The sequence below is a fragment of the Tauraco erythrolophus genome, chromosome 1, assembly GCF_009769465.1.
Source record: "Tauraco erythrolophus isolate bTauEry1 chromosome 1, bTauEry1.pri, whole genome shotgun sequence".
In the NCBI taxonomy this organism is placed as follows: domain Eukaryota; kingdom Metazoa; phylum Chordata; class Aves; order Musophagiformes; family Musophagidae; genus Tauraco; species Tauraco erythrolophus.
Window position 1 is genome coordinate 2,540,802 of NC_141465.1, and position 23,259 is coordinate 2,564,060.

Consider the following 23,259-nt stretch of genomic DNA (forward strand, 5'->3'; position numbering starts at 1 on the left):
TGAAGGGAAGAGAGACTCAGGAATGCGTGTTTGTGCCTGTGCCTCTGGGCTCTCTCCTCTCTCGAGGGGTCAGTGATCTCAGAGAGGTTATGGCTGCTGTGCTGGGCCTTGTGCTTGTGGCTTGAGAAGCCGAATGAGAAGCTGCAGTGCAGGGACCGGGTGGAGCAACCCGTGTCCGTGCGTGTTACGGCAGAGAGAACACTCCAACCTGTAAGGAAACTCCCTGTTAGCTGCACAGCTTGCGAACAGCATCTGGGATTATACCGGATCTTCGGGAAATGAAAATTGTGAGTGGATCCAGGGCTGGAAGATAGTGATCCTGACCTGGAGAGCACTGTGCATGGAGGAGTTAGTGACCCACACAACAGTTACCCTGAATAGGGGCAGGCCTGTGCCGTGCTGCACATATCTCTTGGCCACACCATAACCTCGGACAGGTGGGTGGTAACAGGAGCATGTGGGCAGCTCCCAGTTGCTACCAGCTCTTACGCCGCCTGCCTGGCCTTGCCTTCATCCAAAGGTGGACCTTAACTTCTCATCCAAACATCCTTTCTGTTTGACGGTGAGAATGATGAGCAGGGGTGGGTGGAGGGAAATGAAAGGAAATCCGTGGAATGCCAACTGAAGAGAGGCAGAAAGAAGAAGGTGGGGAGAGCAAGGGAGGCAGAGAGGGGAAGAAGAGTCAACAGAAGTGAGTATAATGTAAAGGAGAGTTAAACAAAGGGGGAGGAATGGAGAAGTGGGGTGGCAAGAAGAGAAGCAGGAGAAATAGACTCTCAGACCATGAGAAGAGGAGGAGGGGAAGGCTAGGAAGCAGAGGAGGTAATACGTGGGAAGGGATCACCCTGCCTTGTGCAGCACTGGGGAGGAGGAAAGCAGGTCCCTTTTGTGCACGGGGAGGTTTGTGCTGGGCTCCCTCAGCAGCTCAGCCATTGTGTTTCCACTCTCAGCACAGTGATACACGCCGGAGTCGTTGAGAAAGGCGTGCTCTATCAAGAGGGTCATGCTGTCTCCTTGTATCTTGCTGCTCTTGAAACGGCTTCGGAAACCCTCCTCAACGTTTGGTTCACCACTTTCGAATGCAGAAGCTACTAGGGTCAGCCTGGAATCCTTCCCCAAAGGCAGCCTGTACCAGTACATAGCTGTGCTGGAGGATTTCTTCTGGGAACAGGTCAGATTCACGGACTGACCTTGTTGTATCACTGTGTCTGGGGACTGTTCGAGTGCCAACACTGGAAGGGAAAGGAGGAATGTTAAGGAGGAGGAAGAAAAGGAAAGACATGAAGTAGGCACTGTGGATTGTTAGAGAAGAGCATGAAAAGGAGCAGGACAGGCTAGGGAGAAGCGAAAGGGATGGACAGATCTTTGGATCAGCAGGTGAGTTTCCAGTGTCTCTCAGATAGGCAAGAAACATTCCTGGGTAGTTTTTATCCAGAAAAGTAACCATTCTGGGGCAGTACACAGGAGAAAATAGAGAGTCCTTGCAGGAGATGGAGGGTTTTCTGCCACCATTCATTGCCCATGCTCAGCACAGGAGGCTTTGGCGAACAGAGCGCTACCAGCAACTGTGTACACAACTGGGGCAGCAGCAGCAGAATTGATGGAGGTGCTCAGGGCTGGGTCGAGTTCACTTACCCCCAGTGGCCAGCACGGCCACAAAGAACCAGCAGGGAACCATGAGGAAAAAGCCCCTGTCCTTTCAGGGACGTGCCTTTTGAAGCTGCCCAGAGATACGTGAAGAGGAAGCAGTGAGTGAAGATGAGACCTACTGGGGTTGGGCAGGACATGAGATGTGAGCAAGGACTGGCTGGCTGGGAACACTGGCGAATGACGCCCACGTTCACAGGAAAGTATAAATCCTGCAGAGATGCAGTGGGTGGGTGGGGAGGGCAGGATGGGGTGGCGTGGACAAAAACTGTGTTGAGGTTGCACGAGAGTCTCCGTGTGTGCAAGGCAGAGGAAAGCTCAGAGTTTCCCTTCTTGTGAAGTCCTTGAGAGCTAAAGAAATGAGGTACGAAGGGCACACTTGCACGAAGGCCATTTTCTAGGCATTTTTCTCTGTCTCCCCCAGCCATGACTGGTTCTTTTATTTTTTTTTCCTCCCTGGCAGTGTAAGGGCTCTGTCTGCTGAGGGGTCTGATGTGCTTTGCAGTGAAACTCTTCCTCTATCCCTTTCTGTGAAGAGGAAAACAGTGCCTGCAGCCCCCGGCTGCTCTACTGCAGGGAGCTCTGAATCCCACTGCAGTTGGTTTCTTTACTTTGCACAGCAGCGTTGGGAATGTTCACAAACCTTAGAAAGGAAAGAGTGGGATGAGAGCTGAGCTGCAGGACTCAGCGGGCCAGGACTCCCTTTCCTGGCAGCTCTCCCAGCCCTCTTTCCTGCACAGAGGGACTGCAGGGGCAGGAGATGCTCAGCATCCTGAGCCTTTGGCCAGCTCCAAGCAGGAGAGTCACGCACCTCTTTGAGTGTTGGGAATGCTCCAGGCTGGTGCAGTAATCCCTGTGATGGAGATGGGAGGTATATATGGGGTCATTCTGTGTGTGTGTGCACATGCGTGTGCACGTGTGCGGGGCTCCCTCCAGCCCTGGCCCAGCAGAGCTGGTGACAGGGGCAGGAGAGGAAGGTAAATGCCCGTGAAGAGCCCAGGGACAGTCAACGCGCTGGCACGAGAAGGAATAAAGAATCGAGTGTGGCCCAAAGGGAGAGGCATGAGGAAGAAAAGATGCTTCAGACTGGGGCTAGGGTGGCCTCTCCCTCCACCTTCCTCGCTGGCAGGCAGCAGCCCAAGTTCCTCCAGAGATGGTTTCTCCCTGGGACCTAGGGCCTGGCTGGGGAGCCCTGGGGACGTCAGCCTGCTACTGCCTCTGGGGCAAGCCTGGCAGCTCTTCTTCAGGAGCACACAGTGTCTGGCAAATTCAAGGAGCGCTCAGGGACTGAGCATCTGTGTCATTGCCCCCTCTGCCCTGTGAATCAACCCTGTCCCAGGCAGTTTCCTTTGCTGGCATTGGTGAGCTTGTCCTCTGGAGTGGTGTGGGGATTGCTGCTGGGATGCACCTGGTGAGACCACCAGGGTCTCGAAAGCAGCTCTACAGCACAATTACCTTCACTCGTGCTCTGCCAGTGACAACTCTCTGGTGCTCCGCTCACAGGCTCACGAGGTTCGGGCCACCAGCACCATCTCCACAGTGCCCTCAGGTGTTCCTGATGAGAAGGACATCCCCATGGCCTCGTCTGAATGGGATGGGATGGGATGGGTTGAGTTTAAAATCTATGGGCAAGTTTCTCATCTGTCTATGAATGACAATGACAGAAAATGTGAATGTATTAGAAATGTTTCAAATGGGGAGGAAATCAGAAAAGATTAACAGTCAGCAACGGAAATTTGCCCATAGTGGCAGCACAGGAGCAGAGACGTGTGAGTAGGAAAGGCTGAGAAAGGAAGAGATCCATGACATCAGGGGTGGTGTCATGGTTTGATATAGAGGGAAGGTTCTGGTGGCAGATGATGTCCATCAGAACAGACTCCCATCCCACTCGGGGCTTGAGCCAATTGGCGCCTCTGCGAATTGCCCTATTTAAGTTGGGACAAAGGAATCGGAAACGTGTGCCTTTGCCCAGGAGCAAGGAGAGGGGAGGAGGGCACTGCCCCTGGCTTCTGGCCGGCCGGCGGCCCGGGCCGGGCCGGCCCTCCCTGCTGAGGATGGCGGCGGAGCCGCTTGGGGAACTCGGGGAGAGCCCCACTCCCGGGGTGCCCACTGGGCCGAGTTAACCCAGAGAGGACTGAGATCTGAGAGAAATGGCTACACCAACACCAGGTCAGTGATGATGGAACGGGACAAGGTGTGCCAGAGCTGAGTTTCCCCTGCAACTGGTGGCGAGACGGCAAGCAGCCCCCCTGCAGCCAAAGGTGGTCCCAGTGGAGCAGAGACCCACTCGCAGCCCGTGAAAAACCCGCGTCGAGAAGAGATGCCAGAGCCTGAGTACGGTACACATCTCGAGTCCGTGGGACGACCCACGTCGATGGGAAGGTGTTTTCTTTAGAGGAGATGCCTGAGCCCGAGGACTGTTGTGAATCATGGGCACAGGTAGAGGCGCATTGATCCATTTAAAGTCCATACGACGACCCGCGCCAGAGCGAGTGGCAACAACTCCCTAAGAATCCGAGACTGTGGTAAAGCCCACACTGGAGCAATCCGATGGGGAAGGATTGCATCCTGCGGGTAGGACTCACGCAGGAGAAGTCTGTGGATTTTCCTCGTGAGTAGGGGATCCACTGGATCAAGCGACAATGGTGTAAGGACTCGTCCTTTAAGAGAAGCGGCAGTAACAACATGGATGAACTGACCTGCACTCCCCCATTCCCTGCCCCCTGTGCTGCTGGGGGGAGGAGGTAGAGCCGGGAAGAGAAGGCAAAGGGGGGTGGAGAGGTGTTGTTTTTAAGATCTGGCCTTGTTTTCTTGTTATCCTCTCAAGTAACCGTTTTTGTTTGCTTTTGTCTTTTTAGGTAGCTGTTAATAAACTGCTTTGCTTTAAGAAAACTGAGTCTGTTTTGCCCGGGACCATGGTTGGTGGGTGCTCCCTCTGTTCTTGTCTCGACCCTCAGCTCTTTTATTATATTTTTCTCCTCTCCACTTTACTGGAGTGAGAGAGCGGCTGTGTGGAGATTAGTTGCTGGATCAGCCTAAACCACGACAGGTGGGCAGGGCAGTGTGAGAGCACCCAAAATGTGGGAAAGTAGTTGGCTGTCTGGGATCAGTGGGAAAGAAGAGTCACATGCAGCAGTGGGTGATACGAACCCTGCACAGCTGACTTGATATGTGTGTTTGTGTCTGCGTGCAGTCACGGGAACATGATGGGGCTGGATGAGAGCCTGAGTTTGAGGCAGGGCAGGGGGGATGCTGTGGGGTTTTCCTGTCTTCCTCTGCATCAGATGAGATCTCCAGAGAAGAGGTGTTATGCAAAGGAGACAGAGATATGGGGCATGGTTTTTGCTTCTGTGTCCTACATCTGAGGCTCCATTCCAGACTTCCAGAAACTTCCCAGGCCCTGACCCCTCACGCTGCAGTGTGGGATTGTCTCTGCTCAGCTTAAGCTGTTCCTGCCATTGCCCCTGGCACAGAGCAAGCTGCTGACCTAATGATCATGGTGTGTGTTTGAGCTTGACAGAGTGGAGTTGGACAAATGTGCCTTTCTCCTCCAAAGTGCGATCCGAAGGAATAAAAAACTGCCTTTGGCCTTACACTGGGAGCGAGAGTGATTATTTGGGGTGTGAGGGTAGTGGGAAGAAGCTGGGCAGGAGTTTCTCCTCAAGGACATAGAACAAGGTTACATCTAATGCCTGAATCCTCCTTGTGGTTTGTTTTTGGTAGAACAGGAAACTTTCTTTCCCTCACATGGATCGCATCCTCTCCAAAACATCCAGTGCTCTTGATCATATGTATGATGACAAGTAGTGTGTTGATGGAAAGATCTGCAAAGTTTGACATGGTCAACGTGTCCATCTACCTTATGAAAGTGAAGGGGAGGAGTAAGAGGAATGCTTTCTGAGACACACACTCAGAGCACTGACCTGTGTTTCATCAAGACACAGCCACATCTGTTCAGCTGCGTGCTTCCCGGACAGCTCTGACTTTGGGCTGATGCCTGAAGGGTTCTCATTCTTGGTCAGCCTCACATTTAACAGTCCAGCTCAGGGCTCTGGAGGCATGGTGGTCTGCAGCTTTACAAGGAAGGAAAGAAGGCAGGCAGCTGGAAAAGAACAAAAGGAGAAAGGAAGAGAGGAAAGGAAGGTTGGTAGGAGGGCAAGAAGAAAGTCATAGTAGCCGAGAGTATTTGCTGCAGCTTGGGACTCCTTGCCTACAAGACCATGCTTGACTCCCAGATACCATTGAGCCTTGGGTTGCATGGCATACATCAGAGTGCTCAGGTCACAGGATAGCAGCGTGAGTCAGAGATCTTGGTGCACATCTGTGTTCCCATTCCCTGGAGACTGGTGGGGTCAAGGGACCAGTGTGTGCGTGTGGAAGTGCTCAGTGGTATGGTCCTGCCAGTGCTCTGGAACTCAGAGCCCCTCACACGTGGCAGCGTGCTGACCCCAGGTGACCAGCGAGGTAACTGTGCGCTCAGAAACCACAGAGTGAGCTATGGAGACCCCTGCAGCTCGTAGCCATATGTGCACACACAGAAGTGCTCAATCCTGGGATCCCTTGCCAGATTCAACTCCAGGTTGGCCTTGGCTTTCCACCTGGAGAAGGAAAGATCTGGGTGCATTATTCCTGCTATTCCATGACTTAGTGTGACAGGTTGAAAGGGAGAAGTAACGGAAGAGATTGTACGAAATAGGAGGAGGACAGGTGTGTGAGAGGACAGAGAAGAAAGAGGAAGGAGACAGAGAGAAAGAGAGTAGAGGAGGAAAGAGAGACAGTCTATGGGTGGCAGAGAAATGAGGCAAGGCAGTGAGAACAAGAAGAAAGGAGGGTCAAATGGGGAATCGGAGATGGGAAACAACAGGACAAACGTTAGAGAAAAAGCAGGAGACAGATAGACGATGCCACCAATCTCCTTAAGTAGACAGAACTGGAGGGCAGGAGAAAATGGTGTACTGTCAAAGAGAGGGCTGTGTGTGTGCTGGGGGCAGACCCCTGTTTGCATGGAAGGGTTTGTGCTACTCTGCTCCAGCTTTGAAGTCACAGTGAGTCTTGCTTGGCGCAGAAATAGGTGCCCGAGTCGTTGAGTAGGACACGATCGATCTCCACGGATAAGCGGCTGCCTTTAGTTCCACTACTGTGGAAGTGGTTTCTGAATTCCTTCTCAATCTCTGCATTACCACCTTCTGGTGAGCGTACAACCAGCTGAAGAGTGGCATCCTTCCCCGTGGGCAACTTGAACCAGTACATGTTCGCGAATGCAGTCCTCGTTTCGGAGCAGTTCAGAGTCACCGAGTCTCCCACTCGGACAGTTGTGTCTGGCGATTGCTGAAGGGCCTGGCCTGGAAAGAGAAGGGAAGAGGTGTGAGGAGTGAAACGCAATGAATGGGACACAAAAATTCATCCTGAAAGTGTGACATAGGATGGGATGGCATAAGGATGTCAGCAAGCTATGTGAAAGTGTCTTGTTTCTCTGACAGAGACACACAAGAGGAAAAAAAACAACAAACCAGCTAAAAAGAAAATAGTAAATTTGTTTTGAAAAATAATGCCTTCAGTACTCTTATTTGAAGTATTAAAATGGGACAGAAAACTATGAATTTGTAGATCTGTAGAGTTTTCTGAGTGAAGAGGTTGAGGAAAAGCTCACCTCCTTCATTGCCCATCCTCCTCCTGGAAGCCTCGGGGAATGGGGCACTGCCAACAACTGGGCACCCAGCTGAGGCAGCAGCAGCGGTGGCTCCAGGGCAACTGTTCCAGCAGGAGGGAAGCCCACTTACCTGCAGGGGCCAGGATGGCCACAAGGAACCAGTGAAGAGCCATGGAGAAAGGCCACCTTCTTGCAGCAACCTGCCCGTGGTGCCGGCACTGGCACCGAGCTGTGTGCAGAGGAAGGGCTGAGAGAGGCAGTCTCTTTGCGGGTGGGCAGGGCAGTGGAGAGCCCAAAATGTGAGAAGACAGTTGGCTGGCTGGCAACAGCAGGGAAGGACACCTGCACGCAGGCACGAGGTGTAGTGCTCTGCTCCACCGACTTCCTGCTGTGTGCCAGTCCGTGTGTGTAAGTGCAGGTGGGAGATGAGCGTTATCACACGGGCGTGATGGGGCTGTGTGGCAGCCCGAGTGTGTGCGTGTCACGGGGATGCACAGAGAGGCATCAGCTGAAGGGAAGAGAGACTCAGGAATGCGTGTTTGTGCCTGTGCCTCTGGGCTCTCTCCTCTCTCGAGGGGTCAGTGATCTCAGAGAGGTTATGGCTGCTGTGCTGGGCCTTGTGCTTGTGGCTTGAGAAGCCGAGTGAGAAGCTGCAGTGCAGGGACCGGGTGGAGCAACCCGTGTCCGTGCGTGTTATGGCAGAGAGAACACTCCAACCTGTAAGGAAACTCCCTGTTAGCTGCACAGCTTGCCAACAGCATCTGGGATTCATATCAGATCTTCGGGAAATGAAAATTGTGAGTGGATCAAGGGCTGGAAGATAGTGATCCTGACCTGGAGAGCACTGTGCATGGAGGAGTTAGTGACCCACACAACAGTTACCCTGAATAGGGGCAGGCCTGTGCCGTGCTGCACATATCTCTTGGCCACACCATAACCTCGGACAGGTGGGTGGTAACAGGAGCATGTGGGCAGCTCCCAGTTGCTACCAGCTCTTACGCCGCCTGCCTGGCCTTGCCTTCATCCAAAGGTGGACCTTAACTTCTCATCCAAACATCCTTTCTGTTTGACGGTGAGAATGATGAGCAGGGTTGGCTGGAGTTAAATGAAAGGAAATCCCTGGGATGCCAACTGAAGAGAGGCCGAAAGAAGAAGGTGGGGAGAGCAAGGGAGGCAAAGAGGAGAAAAAGAGTCAACAGAAGTGAGTATAATGTAAAGGAGAGTTAAACAAAGAGGGAGGAATGGAGGAGTGGGATGGCAAGAAGAGAAAGCAGGAGAAATAGACTCTCAGACCCTGAGAAGAGGAGGAGGGGAAGGCTAGGAAGCAGAGGAGGTAATGCGTGGGAAGGGATCACCCTGCCTTGTGCAGCACTGGGGAGGAGGAAAGCAGGTCCCTTTTGTGCACGGGGAGGTTTGTGCTGGGCTCCCTCAGCAGCTCAGCCATTGTGTTTCACTCTCAGCACAGTGATACACGCCGGAGTCGTTGAGAAAGGCGTGCTCTATCAAGAGGGTCATGCTGTCTCCTTGTATCTTGCTGCTCTTGAAATGGCTTTGGAAACCTTCCTCAATATTTGGTTCACCAATTTCAAATGCAGAAGCTACTAGGGTCAGCCTGGAGTCCTTCCCCAAAGGCAGCTTATAATAGTACATAGCTCTGCTGGAGGATTTCTTCTGGGAACAGGTCAGATTCACGGACTGGCCTTGTCGTATCACTGTGTCTGGAGACTGTTCAAGTGCCAACACTGGAAGGGAAAAGGAGGAGTTAAGGAGGAGGAAGAAAAGGAAAAACATGAAATAGGCGCTGTGGCTTGTTAGAGAAGAGCATGAGAAGGAGCAGGACAGGCTAGGGAGCAGCGAAAGGGACGGGACAGCTCTTTGGATCAGCGGGTGAGTTTCCAGTGTCTCTCAGATAGGCAAGAAACATTCCTGGGTAGTTTGTGTCCAAAAAAGTAACCATTCTGGGGCAGTATACAGAAGAAAATAGAGTCATTGCAGGAGATTGGGGGTCTTCTGCCATCCTTCATTGCCCATGCTCAGCACAGGAAGCTTTGGTGAACGAAGCGCTACCAGCAACTGTGTACAGAGCTGGGGCAGCAGCAGCAGAATTGATGGAGGTGCTCAGCGCTGGGTCGAGTTCACTTACCCCCAGTGGCCAGCATGGCCACAAAGAACCAGCAGGGAACCATGAGGAAAAAGCCCCTGTCCTTTCAGGGATGTGCCGTTTGAAGCTGCCCAGAGATACGTGAAGAGGAAGCAGTGAGTGAAGATGAGACCTACTGGGGTTGGGCAGGACATGAGATGTGAGCAAGGACTGGCTGGCTGGGAACACTGGCGAATGACGCCCATGTTCACAGGAAAGTATAAATCCTGCAGAGATGTAGTGGGTGGGTGGGGAGGGCAGGAGGGGGTGGCGTGGACAAAACTGTGTTGAGGTTGCACGAGAGTCTCCATGTGTGCAAGGCAGAGGAAAGCTCAGAGTTTCCCTTCTTGTGAAGTCCTTGAGAGCTAAAGAAATGAGGTACGAAGGGCACACTTGCACAAAGGCCATTTTCTATGCATTTTTCTCTGTCTCCCCCAGCCATGACTGGTTCTTTTCTTTTCTTTTTCCCTCCCTGGCACTGTGAGGGCTCTTTTTCTCTACACAGTACTGTGAGCCCAGCAGTTAATGTCAGTGAGAGGCAGGACCAGGAAAGACATCACAACAGCCCGAGCGTTCTGCCTGCTGAGGGGTGTCATGGGCTTTGAAGGGAAACTCTTCCTGTATCCCTTTCCCTGAAGAGGAAAACAGTGCCTGCATCCCCCGGCTGCTCTACTGCAGGGAGCTCTGAATCCCACTGCAGTTGGTTTCTTTTACTTTGCGCAGCAGCGTTGGGAATGTTCACAAACCTTAGAAAGGAAAGAGTGGGATGAGAGCTGAGCTGCAGGACTCAGCAGGCCAGGACTCCCTTTCCTGGCAGCTCTCCCAGCCCTCTTTCCTGCACAGAGGGACTGCAGGGGCAGGAGATGCTCAGCGTCCTGAGCCTTTGGCCAGCTCCAAGCAGGACAGTCACGCACCTGTTTGAGTATTGGGAATGCTCCAGGCTGGTGCAGTAATCCCTGTGATGGAGATGGGAGGTATATATGGGGTCATTCTGTGTGTGTGCACATCCGTGTGCGCGTGTGTGGGGCTTCCTCCAGCCCTGGCCCAGCAGAGCTGGTGACAGGGGCAGGCGAGGAAGGTAAATGCCCGTGAAGAGCCCAGGGACAGTTAACGTGCTGGCATGAGAAGGAATAAAGGACCGAGAACTTAGACTAGCCTGCTCTGTAAAGGACAACAAAAAGTCCTTCTTTAAATACATTAATAACAAAAGGAGGGCTAAAGATCACCTCCAGCCCCTACTGGACACAGGGGGTACGTTAGTCACTAGGGATGAGCACAAGGATGAGGTCCTTAATGCCTTCTTTGCCTCAGTCTTTAATAATAAGTTTAGTAGTTCCCAGGTGAGCTGGACTTCGGTGTCTGAGAGCAGGGAGGGAGAGCAGATCGAAGCTCCTGTGATCCAAGAGGAACGGGTCAAGGATCTGCTTCATCGGCTGGATGAACACAAGTCTATGGGGCCTGATGGTATCCACCTGAGAGTCCTGAGAGAGCTGGCGGATGTCATTGCCAAACCCCTGTCCATTATCTTTGGGCAGTCTTGGCTCACTGGAGAAGTTCCACTGGACTGGAGGCTGGTGGATGTTACCCCCATTTACAAAAGAGGGTGGAAGGAGGATCCGGGGAACTACAGGCCTGTCAGTCTGACCTCGGTGACGGGCAAAGTCATGGAACAGGTTATCTTGAGTGCTATTAATGAGCACATACAGGTTAACCAGGTGATCAGGCCCAGTCAACATGGGTTTATGAAAGGCAGGTCTTGCCAATCGAACTTGATCACCTTCTATGACAGGGTGACCCACCTGGTTGATGAGGGAAGGGCTGTGGATGTAGTTTTCCTTGACCTTAGAAAAGCCTTTGACATAGTCTCTCATAGTGTTCTGGTTGGGAAACCAGTAACTGCTGGCCTGGATAGGCACACCCTCCTTTGGGTTAAAAACTGGCTGGATGGCCGGGCCCAAAGAGTGGTGGTAAATGGCGCTAAATCCGGCTGGAGGCCGGTCACCAGTGGGGTTCCCCAGGGCTCAGTGCTGGGTCCAGTTCTGCTTAACATCTTTATCAATGACCTGGATGAGGGGATTGAATGTACCCTCAGTAAATTTGCGGACGACACCAAGCTGGGAGGCTGTGTCGATCTGCTCGAGGGTAGGGAGGCCCTTCAGAGGGATTTGAACAGACTGGATCGTTGGGCTGAGGCCAATGGCATGAGCTTTAATAAGGCCAAGTGCAGAGTCCTTCACTTGGGGTGTAAAAACCCCAAGCATCGCTATAGGCTCGGGGAGGAGTGGCTGGAGAGCTGCCTGGCGGAGAAGGACCTGGGGGTGTTGGTTGACTACCGGCTTGATATGAGCCAGCAGTGTGCCCAGGTGGCCAAAAAGGCCAATGGAATACTGGCGTGTATCAAGAATAGTGTGACCAGCAGGAATAGGGAAGTGATCCTGCCCCTGTACTCGGCACTGGTGAGGCCGCACCTGGAATATTGTGTCCAGTTTTGGGCCCCTCGCTTTAAGAGAGATATTGAGCTCCTGGAGCGAGTCCAAAGAAGGGCGACTAAACTAGTCAAGGGGCTGGAAAATAAAACTTATGGGGAGTGGCTAAGGGAGCTAGGGCTGTTTAGCCTGGAGAAGAGGAGGCTGAGGGGAGGCCTGATTACAGCCTACAAATACTTGAGAAAAGATGGTGGGGAGGTGGGGGAAGGGCTCTTTACATTAGTGATGGGTGATAGAACAAGAGAAAATGGGCATAAGCTTAGTCAGGGGAGATTCAGGTTGGATGTTAGGAAGTATTTCCTCTCTGAAAGGGTTGTCAGCCACTGGAATAGGCTGCCCAGGGAGGTGGTTGAATCCCCACCCCTGGATGTGTTTAAGAATAGGGTGGATGAACTATTTAGGGATATGGTTTAATGGGGATTAGGTACGGTTGGACTGGATGATCTCTAAGGTCTTTTCCAACCTATAAATGTATAAATCTATGAATCTATGAATCTATGAGTGTGGCCCAAAGGGAGAGGCCTGAGGAAGAAAAGATGGTGAGGACTGGGGCTAGGGTGGCCTCTCCCTCCACCTTCCTCGCTGGCAGGCAGTAGCCCAAGTTCCTCCAGAGACGGTTTCTCCCTGGGACCTAGGGCCTGGCTGGGGAGCCCTGGGGGTGTCAGCCTGCTACTGCCTCTGGGGCAAGCCTGGCAGCTCTGCTTCAGGAGCACACAGTGTCTGGCAAATTCAAGGAGCGCTCAGGGACTGAGCATCTGTGTCATTGACCCCTCTGCCCTGTGAATCAACCCTGTCCCAGGTGGTTTCCTTTGCTGGCAGTGGTGAGCTTGTCCTCTGGAGTGGTGTGGGGATTGCTGCTGGGATGCACCTGGTGAGACCACCAGGGTCTCGAAAGCAGCTCTACAGCGCAATTCCCTTCACTCGTGCTCTGCCAGTGACAACTCTCTGGTCCTCTGCTCACAGGCTCACGAGGTTCGGGCCACCAGCACCATCTCCACAGTGCCCTGAGGTGTTCCTGCTGAGAAGGACATCCCCATGGCCTCGTCTGAATGCGATGGGATGGGATGGGTTGAGTTTAAAAGCTATGGGCAAGTTTCTCAGCTGTCTTTGAATGACAATGACAGAAAATGTGAATGCATTAGAAATGTTTCAAATGGGGAGGAAATTAGAAAAGATTAACAGTCAGCAATGGAAATCTGCCTGTGGTGGCAGCACAGGAGCAGAGACGTGTGAGGAGGAAACGCTGAGAAATGAAGAGATGCATGACATCAGGGGTGGTGTCATGGTTTGATATGGGGGGGAGGTTCTGGTGGCAGAAGCTGCCCATCAGAACAGACTCCCATCCCCCTCGGGGCTTGAGCCAATTGGCGCCTCTGCAAATTGCCCTATTTAAGTTGGGACAAAGGAATCGGAAAGGTGTGCCTTTGACCAGGAGCAAGAAGAGGAGAGGAGGACACTGCCCCTGGCTCCCGGCCAGGCAGTGGTCTGGGCCGGGCCAGCCCTGCCTGCTGAGGATGGCGGAGGTAGAGCTGCCTGGGGAACTCGGGGAGAGCCCCGCTCCCAGGGTGCCCACCGGGCTGACTTCACCCAGAGAGGACTGAGATCTGAGAGAAACGGCCACACCAACACCAGGTCAGTGAAGATAGAATGGGACAAGTTGTGCCAGAGCTGAGTTTCCCCTGCAACTGGTGGCGAGATGGCAAGCGGCCCCCTGCAGCCAAAGGCGGTCCCAGTGGAGCAGAGACCCACTCGCAGCCCGTGGAAAACCCACGTCGAGAAGAGATGCCAGAGCCTGCGTACGGTACGCATCTCGAGTCCTTGGGACGACCCACGTCGATGGGAAGGTGTTTTGTTTAGAGGAGATGACTGAGGCCGAGGACTGTTGTGAATCATGGGCACAGGTAGAGGCGCATCGACGCATTTAAAGTCCATACGACGACCCGCGCCAGAGCGAGTGGCAACAACTCCCTAAGAATCCGAGACTGTGGTAAAGCCCACGCTGGAGCAATCCGATGGGGAAGGATTGCATCCTGCGGGTAGGACTCATTCTGGAGAAGTCTGTGGATTTTCCTCGTGAGTAGGGGATCCACTGGAGCAAGGGACAATGGTGTAAGGACTCCTCCTTTAAGAGAAGTGACAGTAACAACATGGATGAACTGACCTGCACTCCCCCATTCCCTGCCCCCCCTGTGCTGCTGGGGGGAGGAGGTAGAGCCAGGAAGAGAAGGCAAAGGGGGGTGGAGAGGTGTTGTTTTTAAGATCTGGCCTTGTTTTCTTGTTATCCTCTCAAGTAACCGTTTTTGTTTGCTTTTGTCTTTTTAGGTAGCTGTTAATAAACTGCTTTGCTTTAAGAAAACTGAGTCTGTTTTGCCCGGGACCATGGTTGGTGGGTGCTCCCTCTGTTCTTGTCTCGACCGTCAGCTCTTTTATTATATTTTTCTCCTCTCCACTTTACTGGAGTGAGAGAGCGGCTGTGTGGAGTTTAGTTGCCGGATCAGCCTAAATCACGACAGCTGGGCAGGGCAGTGTGAGAGCACCCAAAATGTGGGAAAGTAGTTGGCTGTCTGGGATCAGTGGGAAAGAAGAGTCACATGCAGCAGTGGGTGATACGAACCCTGCACAGCTGACTTGATATGTGTGTTTGTGTCTGCGTGCAGTCACGGGAACATGATGGGGCTGGATGAGAGCCTGAGTTTGAAGCAGGGCAGGGGGGATGCTGTGGGGTTTTCCTGTCTTCCTCTGCATCAGATGAGATCTCCAGAGAAGAGGTGTTATGCAAAGGAGACAGAGATATGGGACATGGGTTTTGCTTCTCTGTCCTACATCTGAGGCTCCATTCCAGACTTCCAGAAACTTCCCAGGCCCTGACCCCTCACGCCGCAGTGTGGGATTGTCTCTACTCAGCTTAAGCTGTTCCTGCCATTGCCCCTGGCACAGAGCAAGCTGCTGACCTAATGATCATGGTGTGTGTTTGAGCTTGACAGAGTGGAGTTGGACAAATGTGCCTTTCTCCTCCAAAGTGCGATCCGAAGGAATAAAAAACTGCCTTTGGCCTTACACTGGGAGCGAGAGTGATTATTTGGGGTGTGAGGGTAGTGGGAAGAAGCTGGGCAGGAGTTTCTCCTCAAGGACATAGAACAAGGTTACATCTAATGCCTGAATCCTCCTTGTGGTTTGTTTTTGGTAGAACAGGAAACTTTCTTTCCCTCACATGGATCGCATCCTCTCCAAAACATCCAGTGCTCTTGATCATATGTATGATGACAAGTAGTGTGTTGATGGAAAGATCTGCAAAGTTTGACATGGTCAACGTGTCCATCTACCTTATGAAAGTGAAGGGGAGGAGTAAGAGGAATGCTTTCTGAGACACACACTCAGAGCACTGACCTGTGTTTCATCAAGACACAGCCACATCTGTTCAGCTGCGTGCTTCCCGGACAGCTCTGACTTTGGGCTGATGCCTGAAGGGTTCTCATTCTTGGTCAGCCTCACATTTAACAGTCCAGCTCAGGGCTCTGGAGGCATGGTGGTCTGCAGCTTTACAAGGAAGGAAAGAAGGCAGGCAGCTGGAAAAGAACAAAAGGAGAAAGGAAGAGAGGAAAGGAAGGTTGGTAGGAGGGCAAGAAGAAAGTCATAGTAGCCGAGAGTATTTGCTGCAGCTTGGGACTCCTTGCCTACAAGACCATGCTTGACTCCCAGATACTCAGGTCACAGGGTAGCAGCGTGAGTCGGTGATTTTGGTGCACAGCTGTGTGCCCATTCCCTGGAGACTGGTGGGGCCAAGGGACCAGCGTACACGTGGAAGTGCTCAGTGGCATGGTCCTGCCAGCGTTCTGGACCTCAGAGCCCCTCATGCGTGGCAGCGTGCTGAGCCCCAGGTGACCAGCGAGGCACCTGTGCTCTCAGAAACCACAGAGTGAGCTATGGAGACCCCTGCAGCTCATAGCCATATGAGCACACACAGAAGTGCTCAATCCCGGCATCCCTTGCCAGATTCAACTCCAGGTTGGCCTTGGTTTTCCAGCAGGAGGAGAAGGAAAGGTCTGTGTGAACTATTCCACCTCCTGCTACCTCATGATTTAGAGTGACAGGTTGAAAGGGAGAAGAAATGGAAGAGAATGTAGGAAATAGGAGGAGGACAGGTATGACAGAGGACAGAGGAGCAAGAGAAAGGGGACAGAGAGAGAGCAGAGGAGGAAAATAAGAGGCAGTCTGTTGGTGACAGAGATATGAGGCAAAGCGGTGAGAACAAGAAGAAAGGAGAGTCAAATGGGGACTCAGAGATGGGAAACAACGGGACAAACATTAGAGAAAAGGCAGGAGACAGATAGATGATACCACCACTCTTCTTAAGTAGACAGAGCTGGAGGGCAGGAGAAAATGGTGTACTGTCAAATAGAGGGCTGTGTGTGCGCTGGGGGCAGACCCCTGTTTGCATGGAAAGGTTTGTGCTACGCTGCTCCAGCTTTGAAGTCACAGTGAGTCTTTCTCAGCACAGAAATAGGTGCCCGAGTCGTTGAGTAGGACACGATCGATCTCCACAGATAAGCGGCTGCCTTTAGTTCCACTACTGTGGAAGTGGTTTCTGAATTCCTTCTCAATCTCTGCCTTACCACCTTCTGCTGAGTATACAACCAGCTGAAGAGTGGCATCCTTCCCCGTGGGCAACTTGAACCAGTACATGCTCGAGAATGCAGTCCTCGTTTCGGAGCAGTTCAGAGTCACCGAGTCTCCCACTCGGACAGTTGTGTCTGGCGATTGCTGAAGGGCCTGGCCTGGAAATAGAAGGGAAGAGGTGTGAGGAGTGAAACGCATTGAATGGGACACAACAACTCACCCTGGAAGTATGACATAGGATGGGATGGCCTAAGCAAGCTATGAGACAGTGTCTTGTTTCTCTGAGAGAGACACACAGGAGAAAAAAAAACAACAAACCAGCTTCAAATAAAATAGTAAATTTGTTTTGAAAAATAATGACTTCATTTGAAGTATTGAAATGCAACAGAAACCCACAAATTTGTTGATGTGTGGAGTTTTCTGAGTGAAGAGGTTGAGGAAAAGCTCACCTCCTTCCTTGCCCATCCTCCTCCTGGAAGCCTCGGGGAAATGGGGCACTGCCAACAACTGGGCACCCAGCTGAGGCAGCAGCAGCGGTGGCTCCAGGGCAACTGTTCCAGCAGGAGGGAAGCCCACTTACCTGCAGGGGCCAGGATGGCCACAAGGAACCAGTGAAGAGCCATGGAGAAAGGCCACCTTCTTGCAGCAACCTGCCCGTGGTGCCGGCACTGGCACCGAGCTGTGTGCAGAGGAAGGGCTGAGAGAGGCAGTCTCTTTGCGGGTGGGCAGGGCAGTGGAGAGCCCGAAACGTGAGAAGACAGTTGGCTGGCTGGGAACAGCAGGGAAGGACACCTGCACGCAGGCACGAGGTGTAGTGCTCTGCTCCACCGACTTCCTGCTGTGTGCCAGTCCGTGTGTGTAAGTGCAGGTGGGAGATGAGCGTTATCACACGGGCGCGATGGGGCTGTGTGGCAGCCCGAGTGTGTGCGTGTCACGGGGATGCACGGAGAGGCATCAGCTGAAGGGAAGAGAGACTCAGGAATGCGTGTTTGTGCCTGTGCCTCTGGGTTCTCTCCTCTCTCGAGGGGTCAGTGATCTCAGAGAGGTTATGGCTGCTGTGCTGGGCCTTGTGCTTGTGGCTTGAGAAGCCAAGTGAGAAGCTGCAGTGCAGGGACCGGCTGAAGCAACCCGTGTCTGTGCGTGTTATGGCAGAGAGAACACTCCAACCTGTAAGGAAACTCCCTGTTAGCTGCACAGCTTGCGAACAGCATCTGGGATTTATACCGGATCTTCGGGAAATGAAAATTGTGAGTGGATCAAGGGCTGGAAGACAGTTATCCTGACCTGGAGAGCACTGTGCATGGAGGAGTTAGTGACCCACACAACAGTTACCCTGAGTAGGGGCAGGCCTGAGCCATGCTGCACATTTCCCTTGGCCAAACCACACCCTCGGACAGGTGGCTGGTAACAGGAGCATGTGGGCATCTCCCAGTTGCCACCAGCTCTTACGCCGCCTGCCTGGCCTTGCCTTCATCCAAAAGTGGACCTTCAACTTCTCATGCAAACATCCTTTTTGTTTGACGGTGAGAATGATGAGCAGGGTTGGCTGGAGGGAAATGAAAGGAAATCCGTGGACTGCCAACTGAAGAGAGATGGAAAGAAGAAGTTGGGGAGAGCAAGGGAGGCAGAGAGGGGAAGAAGAGTCAACAGAAGTGAGTATAATGTAAAGGAGAGTTAAACAAAGAGGGAGGAATGGAGGAGTGGGATGGCAAGAAGAGAAAGCAGGAGAAATAGACTCTCAGACCCTGAGAAGAGGAGGAGGGGAAGGCTAGGAAGCAGAGGAGGTAATGTGTGCGAAGGGATCACCCTGCCTTGTGCAGCACTGGGGAGGAGGAAAGCAGGTCCCTTTTGTGCACGGGGAGGTTTGTGCTGGGCTCCCTCAGCAGCTCAGCCATTGTGTTTCACTCTCAGCACAGTGATACACGCCGGAGTCGTTGAGAAAGGCGTGCTCTATCAAGAGGGTCATGCTGTCTCCTTGTATCTTGCTGCTCTTGAAACGACTTCGGAAACCTTCCTCAATATTTGGTTCACTACCTTGGATTGCAAAAGCTACTAGAGTCAGCCTGGAGTCCTTCCCCAAAGGCAGCCTGTACCAGTACATAGCAGTGCTGGTGGATTTCTTCTGGGAACAGGTCAGATTCACAGACTGGCCTTGTTGTATCACTGTGTCTGGGGACTGTTCGAGTGCCAACACTGGAAGGGAAAAGGAGGAATGTTAAGGAAGAGGAAGAAAAGGAAAAACATGAAATAGGCGCTGTGGCTTGTTAGAGAAGAGCATGAGAAGGAGCAGGACAGGCTAGGGAGCAGCGAAAGGGATGGGACAGATCATCGGATCAGCGGGTGAGTTTCCAGTGTCTCTCAGATAGGCAAGAAACATTCCTGGGTAGTTTGTGTCCAAAAAAGTAACCATTCTGGGGCAGTACACAGGAGAAAATAGAGTCCTTGCAGGAGATGGAGGGTTTTCTGCCACCATTCATTGCCCATGCTCAGCACAGGAAGCTTTGGCGAATGGAGCGCTACCAGCAACTGTGTACACAACTGGGGCAGCAGCAGCAGAATTGATGGAGGTGCTCAGCGCTGGGTCGAGTTCACTTACCCCCAGTGGCCAGCACGGCCACAAAGAACCAGCAGGGAACCATGAGGAAAAAGCCCCTGTCCTTTCAGGGACGTGCCTTTTGAAGCTGCCCAGAGATACGTGAAGAGGAAGCAGTGAGTGAAGATGAGACCTACTGGGGTTGGGCAGGACATGAGATGTGAGCAAGGACTGGCTGGCTGGGAACACTGGCGAATGACGCCCACGTTCACAGGAAAATATAAATCCTGCAGAGATGCAGTGGGTGGGTGGGGAGGGCAGGATGGGGTGGCGTGGACAAAACTGTGTTGAGGTTGCACGAGAGTCTCCGTGTGTGCAAGGCAGAGGAAAGCTCAGAGTTTCCCTTCCTGTGAAGTCCTTGAGAGCTAAAGAAATGAGGTACGAAGGGCACACTTGCACAAAGGCCATTTTCTATGCATTTTTCTCTGTCTCCCCCAGCCATGACTGGTTCTTTTCTTTTCTTTTTTCCTCCCTGGCACTGTGAGGGCTCTTTTTCTCTACACAGTACTGTGAGCCCAGCAGTTAATGTCAGTGAGAGACAGGACCAGGAAAGACATCACAACAGCCCGAGCGTTCTGCCTGCTGAGGGGTCTCATGGGCTTTGCAGGGAAACTCTTCCTCTATCCCTTTCCCTGAAGAGGAAAACAGTGTCTGCAGCCCCCGGCTGCTCTACTGCAGGGAGCTCTGAATCCCACTGCAGTTGGTTTCTTTTACTCTGCGCAGCAGCGTTGGGAATGTTCACGAACCTTAGAAAGGAAAGAGTGGGATGAGAGCTGAGCTGCAGGACTCAGCAGGCCAGGACTCCCTTTCCTGGCAGCTCTCCCAGCCCTCTTTCCTGCACAGAGGGACTGCAGGGGCAGGAGATGCTCAGTGTCCCGAGCCTTTGGCCAGCTCCAAGCAGGACAGTCACGCACCTGTTTGAGTATTGGGAATGCTCCAGGCTGGTGCAGTAATCCCTGTGATGGAGATGGGAGGTATATATGGGGTCATTCTGTGTGTGTGTGCACATGTGTGTGCGTGTGTGGGGCTCCCTCCAGCCCTGGCCCAGCAGAGCTGGTGACAGGGGCAGGAGAGGAAGGTAAATGCCCGTGAAGAGCCCAGGGACAGTCAAGGCGCTGGCACGAGAAGGAATAAAGAATCGAGTGTGGCCCAAAGGGAGAGGCATGAGGCAGAAAAGATGGTGAGGACTGGGGCTGGGGTGGCCTCTCCCTCCACCTTCCTCGCTGGCAGGCAGCAGCCCAAGTTCCTCCTGAGATGGTTTCTCCCTGGGACCTAGGGCCTGGCTGGGGAGCCCTGGGGGTGTCAGCCTGCTACTGCCTCTGGGGCAAGCCTGGCAGCTCTGCTTCAGGAGCACACAGTGTCTGGCAAATTCAAGGAGCGCTCAGGGATTGAGCATCTGTGTCATTGTCCCCTCTGCCCTATGAATCAACCTGTCCCTTCACTCGTGCTCTACCAGTTACAATTCTCTCGTGCTCCGCTCACAGGCTCACGAGTTTTGGGCCACCAGCACCATCTCCACAGTGCCCTCAGGTGTTCCTGCTGAGAAGGACATCCCCATGGCCTCGGCTGAGTGGGACAAACTCAGCATGGCCTAGCTGGAGGATCCCATGAACCCAGGAATGAACAGCTGGGAGAGTGGCGAGGGTGAAAGAATGGCAGAGGTCTTCACCATGCCGAGCTCTGCTGACAGCAGCACCTCGAGATCACAAGACTCCAGGAGGATGCAACCCAGGAATTACCTGGCACTCTACATGGTGACAGGAAAGGAGAAGCGAGTGGAAACGGGCTTGAATCCCTGATGGTAATCCCACCTGTTGACACTGGGAAGGAAAAGGCCAGTGAGGTGTCACCCAACTCAGTGATTCTGTGACGAAGAAAGTTCAGCGAAAGGTTTGAGGAAAGCTGTGTGCAGGTACTAAGCAGAAGGTGCTGGCTCAGCAGGTGGAGACTGTGGTGTTGCACAGTTATCTTGCACATCAGAGGGCATCTCCCTTTCCCCACCTGATTCTAAAATATTTGATCTCTCCTTCTTTGAATATACTGAATGTATTGCAAGCACCAAATTTTCTGTTTCTACTTGGAAGTAGAGAAATAAACAGTTAAGCAATATTCCTAACACAAAAAAAGGCAGTATGTACTATACGTCTAGTTTTCCGTCTCACTCATACTATTGTTCTTATGCAAACAATCTTGGTTAACTATTTTATGATTTCATAATATTTTCAAGGAGTCCCAAATAGAGGACAATAGACCAGAGAATACTAAGGCAAGACCTCTGTGGAGAGATGCTACTAAGACAGTACGTCTAAAACGTTCATGCCTTACCCTCCATGAAGGATTTCTCAGCTGCTGTCCTTGGTGGACTGTGAAAATATACCCAAGTATCAACTTCCCCTGAGGACTTCCACTCTCTTGCTATTCATTGGCACTGGAGATAAAGAAGACTAGGCAAGTTGGGGCAGCCTTCTTGTCTTGTGGGAAGCTGCAGGGGACACAGTGGGTGGGCTAGACCAGATGCTAGAAAAGAGCAGAGGTCCCAACAATCCCTTCTGATTCTTCTTCAGGATCTTCTTGTCCTGGTCACCAGGGCCATCCTATGGCTCACCTGGGATATCTCCTCCTGTGGGTGGGGACAACCCACAGTTCAGCTCCTGTTGCCTCCCTCACTCCTTAGCCATAGACCCCGTTGCCAGCGAATACAGGGCAGGTGGGGAGACAGCCCATGCGTTTGGCTTCAGATAATTCCTGGGTTGCCTCCTCCTGGAGACTTATGAACTTGATAAGCCCATGTCCTAGATAGCTGGGGTTTTGGTTCACAAGCTTGTGACTCCCACAAGGTTTCAAATGAATTCAAATGTAGAAATTGCACATCAGCCCTCATCACCCCCTCTGTGTTGCTCTGTTCTCTGTGGTCATCTTTTCTAGCCTTGGTTCTCCACGAACCCAGCCTCCCATGGCTCCACACTAAGGGAGTGGAGACTTACACATGGAGGAGGCAGAGGCCTGAGTTTGTCTTTCGGGAAGGAGAAATGGGGTGGAACTGACCTAAATAGGATGTGTCCCTGTCTAAGCCACGGCTATTTCAGCTGTGCACATGAGGAATCCTCAGACCAGTTGCATCTGCCCCTCCTTGCCATTGACCCTGGGAGAACTGGCCTCCAGTGTCCCCAAGCTTATTTACTTCATGATGCAACAAAGTGGTTATTTTTCTTCTTTTATCTGAGAAGTTTGTGGGTCTTGGAGCGGGAAAGACTGCCTCGATGCTGGCTTTCTCAGTCTGCTTCTGGGAAGCCAGGCATGTCTGCGTATTGGAGCCAGGAGTAGTGGCCCAGACACCTTGTTTTCCTGGGGAAGGGTGGTGGGTTTTGGAACTTAGAGCAGGGCATGCCTGAATGTCACGTTTCTTGAGGAGGAGGGCATTTCCAGACAGATGAAGGAAAAGCCTCCTGCAGTCACTTTTGGGAAGAGGGTCGGGGTAGCTTTTAATTAACCAACAGTGTTGAGGTGACAGACGAGCACACATCCTCCTCTTGGCTGGAGAAGATTTTGTGGGGTGAGGGGGGGCAGAGGGTTTTGGGAACCTGGGGGTTACTGGATAACCAGAGACAACTGCTGGGGGCGAGTGGGCACCCAGGGCTTGGCTTTTGGAGCTTCTTGGTGGGGTGCCGCATCTCAGTGGGATACTGCGCGCCGGGGCTGGAATCGCCTCCGCACACTGCGGAGGAGCTGCGTGCGGATCAGGAATGTGAGGGGAATCGTGACATGGACACATCGCGGCAGAGTCCTGCTCGTTCTGCATGTTCCATTCAGTGGTCACCAGTGCCACCTCGTGCTCAAAATCTTAACTGTACCGCTCCAACCGTGCATTCTCTTTCCTGGAGTTGATTTAGGAGACAGATAAACCCCTGGCACATTAATTAGGAAGATTGTCTGCACTCCACCTCAAATCATGTGCATCGACTCTCCATCGGGAAACAAATATGGGGCTGGACGTGAAAGCAACAGCAGCTCCAACATCTGATTTCTGTCTGGATCTGGACATGGAGCAGTTAACCATGGTGACACAGACAGGGAAGAAGGTACTGAGTTCAGAAGCCAGATGCCTGGGTCCTATTCTTGGCTTTCA